Source organism: Mauremys reevesii, linkage group 6 (genome assembly GCF_016161935.1).
Source record: "Mauremys reevesii isolate NIE-2019 linkage group 6, ASM1616193v1, whole genome shotgun sequence".
In the NCBI taxonomy this organism is placed as follows: Eukaryota; Metazoa; Chordata; order Testudines; family Geoemydidae; genus Mauremys; species Mauremys reevesii.
In genome coordinates, this window is record NC_052628.1 from 122,271,438 (window position 1) to 122,280,333 (window position 8,896).

The 8,896-nt window shown below is 50.2% G+C and overlaps 1 long non-coding RNA gene across 1 annotated transcript; it reads right to left on the reverse strand.

Moving 5' to 3' along the window:
• Positions 1-5,482: 5,482 nt before the first annotated feature.
• LOC120408648 lies at positions 5,483-8,398 on the reverse strand. The gene is made up of 3 exons (XR_005600847.1): positions 8,387-8,398; positions 5,780-5,922; positions 5,483-5,635 (listed from the first exon to the last, which is right to left on the reverse strand). It is a non-coding gene; the product is annotated as an uncharacterized LOC120408648 (long non-coding RNA).
• Between the last annotated feature and the right edge of the window lie 498 nt (positions 8,399-8,896).

Sequence of the window (8,896 nt, forward strand, 5' to 3'; positions counted from 1 at the left end):
TTTTAGCTCGGGAAGTCCCTCCTTCTCCATCCCAAGCAGGTGGCTGTGACACATGCTCAGGAGAATTAGTCCTCAGCCTCACGTTCTAAAGACTTCCTGGCCTTTGCCTTCTAGACCCTGATATCGACCCTTCCTGGTACACGGGGTGTGGAATCAGACCCGTGGGATGGTTTGGCCGAAGGAGAGCTGTCGTGGAGAGCTCCCGGAAGTCGGGCTATGGACACAGGCAAGCTTGCTTCCCTCTAGAACAAAGCAGTGAATCCCTTCAAGATGAATGAAATGGCCAAGACAAAGAATGAATTTGAATGATGATAAGAAAAGACCCTTCTCCTCTCTCCCTTCCACATCCCAGCCTCTCTTCTAGGCACATGAAAATGTTTGGTTTCATTTCAATGTAAAGTATCTTTGTGGCTATAAATGATAGAAACCAAAGAGCAGTTGCTAACTCCAGTATTTTTGCTGACAATTTCCTCTTGTCTGTTTTTTCTTTTCTCTCCCTGTTCCCCATTTGTCCCCATCTCTGGCTTTTGCTCTTAAATCTAACATGATTTGTGCCAGAAAATTGCTGGGGAAAGAAATACAAATTCCCATGTTAATTATCTTCCTAGAACATGGGCTCTTTTATACAAACCAAAAAATAATTAAAAATTGAGAAACCGAGCCCGGCACGTGTCTGCTGTGACTTGAAACGTATCAGACTTGTCTCAACTCTCCTGGGCCGTAGGATCTTTAGAACCGAGTGGCGTCACTTTCCCCTGAGATTGTCTCTCTCTTCCTGAACAATTTCTCTTCCACACAATAAAGTCTTTTGACGTGATCACCGGGCAGAGGAGCCAGCGTTTTAGTCTGGATTCTGAATCCATCTGAAAGCAGGTGGAATATAACTGGCCCTACTCCCCTGACCAATGTGTCATGCCAGCAGGAGTAATACGCTGGCGAATCAAGATGACCATTTCAGCAGGCCCCACACAGCTGGCTTTGCAGCAGTCCAGATGGCAGCCATCTTGCCATTGTGCATCTGTGCAGTTCCACCCACCTCCTAGGACAACAAACACTTATTGCTCTGCTGAGGCCTGAGCTGGCGTCTCTAATTCCCAGCTCTGTTAGTCACTCACTGCAGGCCACCCCTGCCGCTCTGCATGAGATTTGCCTATTAGTCAGGTCAGACCAGATGATCTAATGGTCCCTTCTGGCTTAAAAGTCTAGAAGATGCTGAATTAGGGTGACCAGACAGCAAGTGTGAACAATCGGGACGGGGATGGGGGTAATAGGAGCCTATATAAGAAAAAGCCCCAAATATCGGGACTGTCCCTATAAAATCGGGACATCTGGTCACCCTCTGCTGAATCCACGTAGGCCTGACTTCCCCCTTCCACCAAACTGCCATGTCCAATGTCCCTGCTCTCCTTTTAAACACTGCATGCCTGCTGCCCCGCACTGAGCTGGCTGGGCTGAGCTCCCCGCTGCTATCCTGCCGTCCGCGGCCCACCGGCAGCCAGCCCGGAGTGCCAGGCTGCGCTACGGTACTTGAGAAACACTGCGGAGTAGGCCAGATCCGCTGCGGGTGAAACTCGGCCTAGCGCCATTGGCTTCAGTGGGGCTGCAAGCGCCTCTGGAAAAGGGGGATACGAGTCACGCACCACGTTTGGCAGTGGGAGCAATACGCAGCTGCTAGCACAGAATCAGAAATGAGGGTTGCCAGGTGTGCGGTTTCTGACCAGAAAGTCCAGCTGAAAAGGGAACCTGGCGTGTTCGATCAGACGAGTGACCGGACACTAACAGCCTGGTTACTGCGGGGGGGTAGTGGCAGCCTGTTACCCAGCCCTGAAGTGGCGGCTCGCGGCAGCAGGCACCAGCTTGGGCGGCAGGCAGCCCTTTGCAGAGCCTGGCTTGTGGGGCTGTGGCAGGAGACAGCGTGCGGGACCCTGGCGAGTGGGGAAGGGGCTCTCAGCAGGCACAGAACGTTCCCAGGAGGGAAGGAACACGAGCTGCCCCCAGCCGGCCGGGCGCTTCCCCTGGCTGCGCTCTCAGGCGGCTCCGGGGCAGAGAGGGCTGGAGCGGGCGAGGAAGGGGGCTGCTGGGCAGGCAGCACAGAAGGAGGCAGGAGGCTGCTCTGTCCTCTGGGGGAGCAACTTGGGTGCTGAGAGCTGCCCACTGGCCTCTGCTTCTAATGACCATGGAGAGCCCCACCGTGCACCCTGCGGGGAAACAAAAGCCCAGGGAGAAAGCCCAGCCCTGAGCTCCTGCAGCATGAACAGCCGCTGCTGGGGAAAGCAGCAACTGCTACATAATTAGGGGCCCGGATTCTCCTTTCTCCCCCCCAGGGTAACTCAGGAGTCACTCCACTGAAGCGGGTGGGGGAAATTCTCCACCTCCAAAAGTGACACAAGCCTTGCGCACAGTGAGGCTGCTGGGCAGGAAGCAAATGGAACGACAGCCCAGGGGCTGAGAAGGCTTCTGGAGTGTGTCAGCGCTGGGGTGAATGTGTCCCACGCTCAATCAGATGGAAAAGGGTTAATGTTCTGCAAAGGGAGCCAGGCCCCAGAGGCCCTGCTCAGCCTGCCAATTAGAGGCAGCCAGCTTCCAGCTGGGCTTAGCAGGGCAGGTATTTAAGCAGGAAGAGGCAGCAGCCTAGGAGTTCCTAAGAGGAAAGCCCTGAGACAAACCCCTGGATTCTCTGTGTGACCCAGAGCCCAGCCAGTGATCTGCTCCTGCTGGAGGGTGGCCTGTCTCCTAAAGACCCTTTCAGATAAGCCTCTCCATTCCCTTTTGGTTTTGAGCTGCCTGGGATGTGGGTGATGGATTGTGCCTGACAGGTCTATGCTGGAGGCAGGGCTGATTCACTTCCCAGAGCCAGATCAGTGCATAGACAAACTATAGACCCAGGCCTAAAGCTTCAGTGCCTGGGATCCCACTTCTGACCCTCCTGGCTGCAGGGCAGTGGATGGAAAATGTGACCTGAGACTAACCAACGTGGCGATGTCTGCCTGGGGTCTGGCCCTCCCTTGAAAGGCTTTGCCCCCATGGATTATTCCAGACTCTCCCCGCCGCCGCAGGGGAAACAAGCTGTCCCAGTAACAGTGCAGTTCTGCTGTGTATCTGCACTCCAGGCTTGGTGCAGGCACAGGTGTGTTACACAGGGGTCACCCCCCCGATCCAGCCATGCTGGCAGAAGGCTGTAGTGATGACCTGGCTTGAGCCAGCGGATGGCCAGAAACAGCCACCCTGAGAGGTGTGAACTGCCCCATGCCTCTAAATGTGTCTTTACAACAAAACCCACTGCAAGGGGGGCTAATGTGCCACCCAAGCAGGAGGGGAAGAGAGAAGCATGCTTAGTCCACCATCGAAACAGATCCACCCTGGCTCCTTGAGAAAATACACCAGGGGGATGGGGGCGCCTGACATGCCTGTGTGACACATCCAGGACCAAGCCTGCACACTGCTAGGAGCTGTCCTGGCCTCAACACAGGTGATGGGAGGTTCCTCTTTCTCCATGTGGTGCTAAGTGCACTTGTCTGTAATACTTGAGTTGATGGCTGATGCTAATAGCAAGGTGGCCCCCCTTGCTGTATCTCAACACAGGCCAGTGATGGCCTCTGAATTCCCTATACCCTGACATAGGGAAGCAAGCTGGGAAGTTTTCCGTACTGTCTGTCTAGAGGAGAAGCTCGTATACAATTGACACCTTTGCAAAGCAATGAAGCTCAAAACCAGCTGCAAGATGCAGCACCTCAGTGTAGGAGTGTGGCCGTTTGTCAGTAACTAATTGCGGTGAACCCACCACAGTGCAAGCAAAGTTGCTAGGTTCAGCCCCAGCTGAGTCAATGTGGCATACTTCAGCCATGGAACTCTGTAACGGTTCCCCGGGCTGAGTCTGTCTGGGGTGGGATGATGTGTATAAGCAACAGCAGGAGTTTAGCGGTGAGATCATGTGACGTGCTGTAAGCACATGTGCACAGGAGGATGACTTCACCCTCCTGAAATAGCAGAGACTGGCTGGTGGCTGCTACAGCTGCAGTGAAATGAGCCCCTGCACTTCCCAAATGTGGGGTCATTGAACCAATTCACTGAGTCTTGAGCACTGGTTATAGCAAATGCCCTGTAGACCCTCAGCTGTGACCCCTTCCAGGGGTGTTTTCTCGCTGCATGTGCAGTGCTCCTATTGACAGTACATCTCACCCTGGCTTTATCTTGCAACGTTGGCTGCAGTGTAAATACTGTAGCTCAGATGGTAAAATGGCTTCAGTTAAAGTCCGTTTTCACAAGCTCATGATCCTGTGCCTTTTCAGATCAAGCTTTCCATGCTTGGTCTCCACTGGAACTTAGGTAAAAAATTCAGTAAACCTGAGCAAAGTCCCTTCAGCTCTTTCGTGCTCCTCAGACATAAGTGAATCAACTCCCTCCCGCCACACACCATTAAAACTACTGCCTCTCTTCAGAGGGACAATTCCCAAGTATCAGAGGGGGAGCCGTGTTAGTCTGGATCTGTAAAAGCGGCAAAGAGTCCTGTGGCACCTTATAGACTAAGAGACGTATTGGAGCATGAGCTTTGTGGATGAATACATCATACATTCGGCGAAGTGGGTATTCACCCACGAGAGCTCATGCTCCAATACGTCTGTTAGTCTATAAGGAGCCACAGGACTCTTTGCTGAATTCACAAGTAGATGATCTTTGAATCTTGACATGCCCTTAGCATTGAGGCATCGGTGATCAGTTCACAACTAAGTGTGCTGAAATTAACAAGGTTAGATATGTTAGTAAACTGGTTACTTGACAAGCGCAAGACAAAATTTGATTTTTTTGCGTAGTCTGCAACAGAAAAAGTTTGCTGGGCTTGGGTAGCATCCTGGCAAACCCTTTTTGTGTAGATGCAGCACCACTGTGCCAGCTGGAGTTTCTAGTGTGGACGTGGCCTAAGTGAGAAGGTCTGATTCTCTTATTTACACCAATGTGTTAACGCTGCTCGCTTTAGTGTTGCAAGTGTGTAAGTTTGAGCAGAATCAGGCCCTGGTTTATTTCTATAAATCTATACTATTGAAGTATTGCCAATCCCAGGTACTCAATTGAGAAATCAGCCCCCATCTCCTCCCAGAAATTCATGAGACTTTTAAATAATGTTCAGAGTCTCCTTATTTACAATCTGGTTTCTGGACCTTCAGGGTGTGCTTGTTTCATGTTCTCAGTTTTTTCCACAACCAGGAGGGCCAGAAAATGTTAGTTTTGGATTTGTTGTTTGTTTAAAGATTCCCAAGTGATCATTTGACTCCAGCAGCTGAAGCTTTAAGAAACGCACAAAAAATCACAAGACTCATGACAAAATCATGAGTTCTTAAGGCAATATTAAATTCGAGCTGCATGTTCTGGCTATTCCATGTCTTGCATTTAAGATTTGGTGACCTTAATGTTAACAGCCTCTGTAAAAGTTTTATAGAATTTGCAAAGGTGAAGGGTGGGGTCGGTTATAGAGAGAGATTAATCCTCCTTTTTGCTGTTTTTATTTGTGAAGCTATTTTGCACTGTATTCTTGTATAATGATAACACTGAGCAAACACAAGCGAGAGGAGACTTGCAGCGCTTTTCAGGTTCCTTGCATTGGGCAATATCTCCTCTCGTACAGTTCTTCAATCGAACACTGACAATAATGAAAAATAAAAGCAATAATCACGGTCTGACACACCAGCTGCCCCCTAGAACCATGCTGCCTGCACACAATACATAGGGCGAGCCTCCCTTCCCCCCTTCCCCCCTCCCCAATAAAAACACACTTGATGGTAACCTTAGGTCAGTCTGCCATTTCCTTTAGTTCATGCAACACTTCTTAGTGTGATTGCTTGGCTCTCGCAGGTCCACGCGTGACTTCTTCCAGGGCTGAGGCTGAGGGGCTGGTTCCTTCTGTTGTTCCTATTTCAATAACTCGAGCTGTGAAGAAACTCAGAATAAGAAATTCTCGGTCCTTCTCTGCTGAGCTATTGTAACATTTTGTGCTACATACTCGGACCCTGCTCTGACTTTGTTAGGGCAACTTTCCATCCGCTAATGGAGCAGCTACGGGTTCCCCTGCTGTGTCCCCCTCCCATCAGCAGTGGGCTGGGGTGTGGCCCAATCCCCAACCAGCAGAATGGTTCCTGGTGGTGAAACTTAGAGCAGCCCCAGGGCTCTTTCAATTTATGCCAAGGACTGACCCACAACAAGCAAGAGAGAGAGGAAAAGGAACCTTAGGAGCCACTTTCTCCATCCTCATGTGCTTTTGGCTAGGCCTGGGGATCTGCGCCTCTAAATTTATTAAGATTTAAAATATCTAAATATGAGCAACAGGGGATGGATCACTTGATGATTACCTGTTCTGTTCATTCCCTTTGGGACGCCTGGCAGTGGCCACTGTCAGAAGACTGGATACTGGACTAGATGGACCTTTGGTCTGACCCAGTATGTTCTTATTTATAATGTTGATTTAAGTTAAGTTTACATTTTAACTTTATTAACTTCCTATTTTTTTACCTTGAGACCCATATGGTTCTTGGCCTAGGACTCCTGCATTTACTATTTAACAAACTTCCATCCACAATTTTCCTCATGCTCCTTTGTTCTTTCTGGAAAATGGTCCCTCCCTCAGGACTCTCCCATACACCTCTTCATTCCCCACCCTAGAACATCTACAGATTCCACCGCACCTGCATCATGGACATCCCCCTAAAAACATCCCAGGACAGCAAATGTTGTATTGCACCAAGTTGTCTGTAGGAAATCCCATTATCAGATAGAATGGTGGTGATGATGTGCAAATCACATCTCTATAAGCTTTAGTGAAATTCTTTTTAAAAGGAAGTAGAAGTAGGAGACCCTAACTTGAAACTGGCATAAGATGGGTGCTAGGTGACTCATGAATTGTCACTCTCAAACTGCTAGCATTCTTAAGGACCAAGAATATCTATGGGGTAGTAAATGCTTATTATTGGTTCATGATATGCTGTAGGTGGAATCTGTTGCTGCCGTTGTGTCCTATTATTCTAGAGCTTTCTCCAAGCGGTTTCATTAATAGGAACAAACATGAGAAGACTCTAGTGCCATCTCACGGACTGCCAAGGTAATGGCAGCGGTTTGCCATTTGTGCACTAGTGCAGGGTCAAGCGGGAGGCATACCCCACGTTTGAATCCCCATATGGCAATACAGGGTCAGCTGGCTAACGTCTGTGGGGTAAGCTACGATCAGAGGCCCAGGAGGCGAAGTGGGATGGGTGGGACAGAGCCCCAGGGTTCCAGGCCTGGGCCAGTCCAGTGGAGCGAGGCTGACTCAGTCTAGCTGAGCCTCTGGCTCTGTTGCCTAGCCCCGTGGTTCTCAACCAGCGATATGCAGAGGGCTTCCAGGGGGAACATCAGCTCATCTAGATATTTGCCTACGTTTCCAACAGGCCACATTAAAAAGCAGTAGCTAAGTCAGTACAAACTCCAATTTTATACAGACAATGACTTGTTTATGCTGCTCTGTGCGCTATACACTGAAATGTAAGTACAATATTTATATTCTAATTAATGATGGTAAAAGAGAAAGTAAGCAATTTTTAGTAGTTGTGTGCTGCGACACAGCTGTATATTTGATTTTACAAGCAAGTAGTTTTTAAGCGAGGTGAAACTTGGGGTACGCAAGACAAATCAGGCTCCTGAAAGGGGGACAGTGATCTGGAAAGGTTGAGAGCCACTGTCCTAGCCGGTTCGAGGGCTTTATTCTACCCCCTAAGGAAGAAGGATGCAGGGATCTTGTTTTGCAGCCTGGGTGAGGCCTCTGATCTCTGGCCTGAGGGATGAAGGAAACATGGCTTGGTTTGTCTGGGGATCATAACTGGGGCCAAGGGGAATGGGTCTCGGAGAGAAGAGCTCCTCTGGGAGTGACAGTGAGGAATCTGGGGAGTGGGGAGAAATTCCCACTTCCCCATTGCTAGGGCCAGTGGCTGGTGTTCCAAAGGGTGGGTGAACCTCCTCCCCATTCAGCGCTCAGCAGGTTCCACCCTCACCCCGGCGGCAAAGGCAGAACCACTCCAGAAGTTTGCTTGTCTCAGAAGTTGGGGAGCAGGGGCGCAGCCTGTCTGTGTTTGCAATGGGGAAGCCACTGCTCTGGATCTGTCTCGCTCGCTCTTGGCAGCTGTGAGGCTTGACAGGCCAGAGTGTACCAGTCACCTCTTGTCTAGGCCTACAGGCAAGGCACTGCTGCAGTCACAGTAAAGACTTTCCAGTTCCTGGACCTCTTCAGGTCAAGTGACTCAACCCTAATTGCCCCTGAGCAACTGGGAGCAGACAAGCGGTGCAGTGCTATCGCCACAAGGCAGAGAGCTGGCACAGACCTCTCTAGTGCTGTTACCTGTCCAGCGGCTTCTCACTTGGAACTTACCTATGGCCATAAGCACCTCGGTCACTTGGTGGTTGGATTTTGCCAACGTTTCCATGTAGATTAAGCTTTCACTCTTTGCAAACTCCTCCGCCTCCTAGTTGGGCGGAAGGTACAAAACCAGGGTTATTTCAAAGTAGACGAGGTGTGTTCTGCACGGTAATCACATCCAGCTTGGGAAATGTCCTGGAAAGTGGTGGAAATAAGGGCTCCATTTACAAGGTATTGGCTCTTGTCCTTAGGCCTGGCAGGGAGGCACAGCTCCTCCCTGTATGATCAGACACCTCAGGCGTTACAGGGCCCTGCCCAGTGTGGACAGGGCTGCAGGGTGCCAACCTGGAGAAGCAATCTCGGAATGGACACAAACACTAGTGTAGCAGGGCAAGTTGCGGTTCTTCTGACTAGTGGCTGAGAAGTAGGAAGAGGAGCATGCAGAAATCTCCAGCTATTTGCAAGGGTGGCTCTGGAACAAATCTCCAAGCCGGATGCTGCAAACTGCCTTAGGGCCTCGTA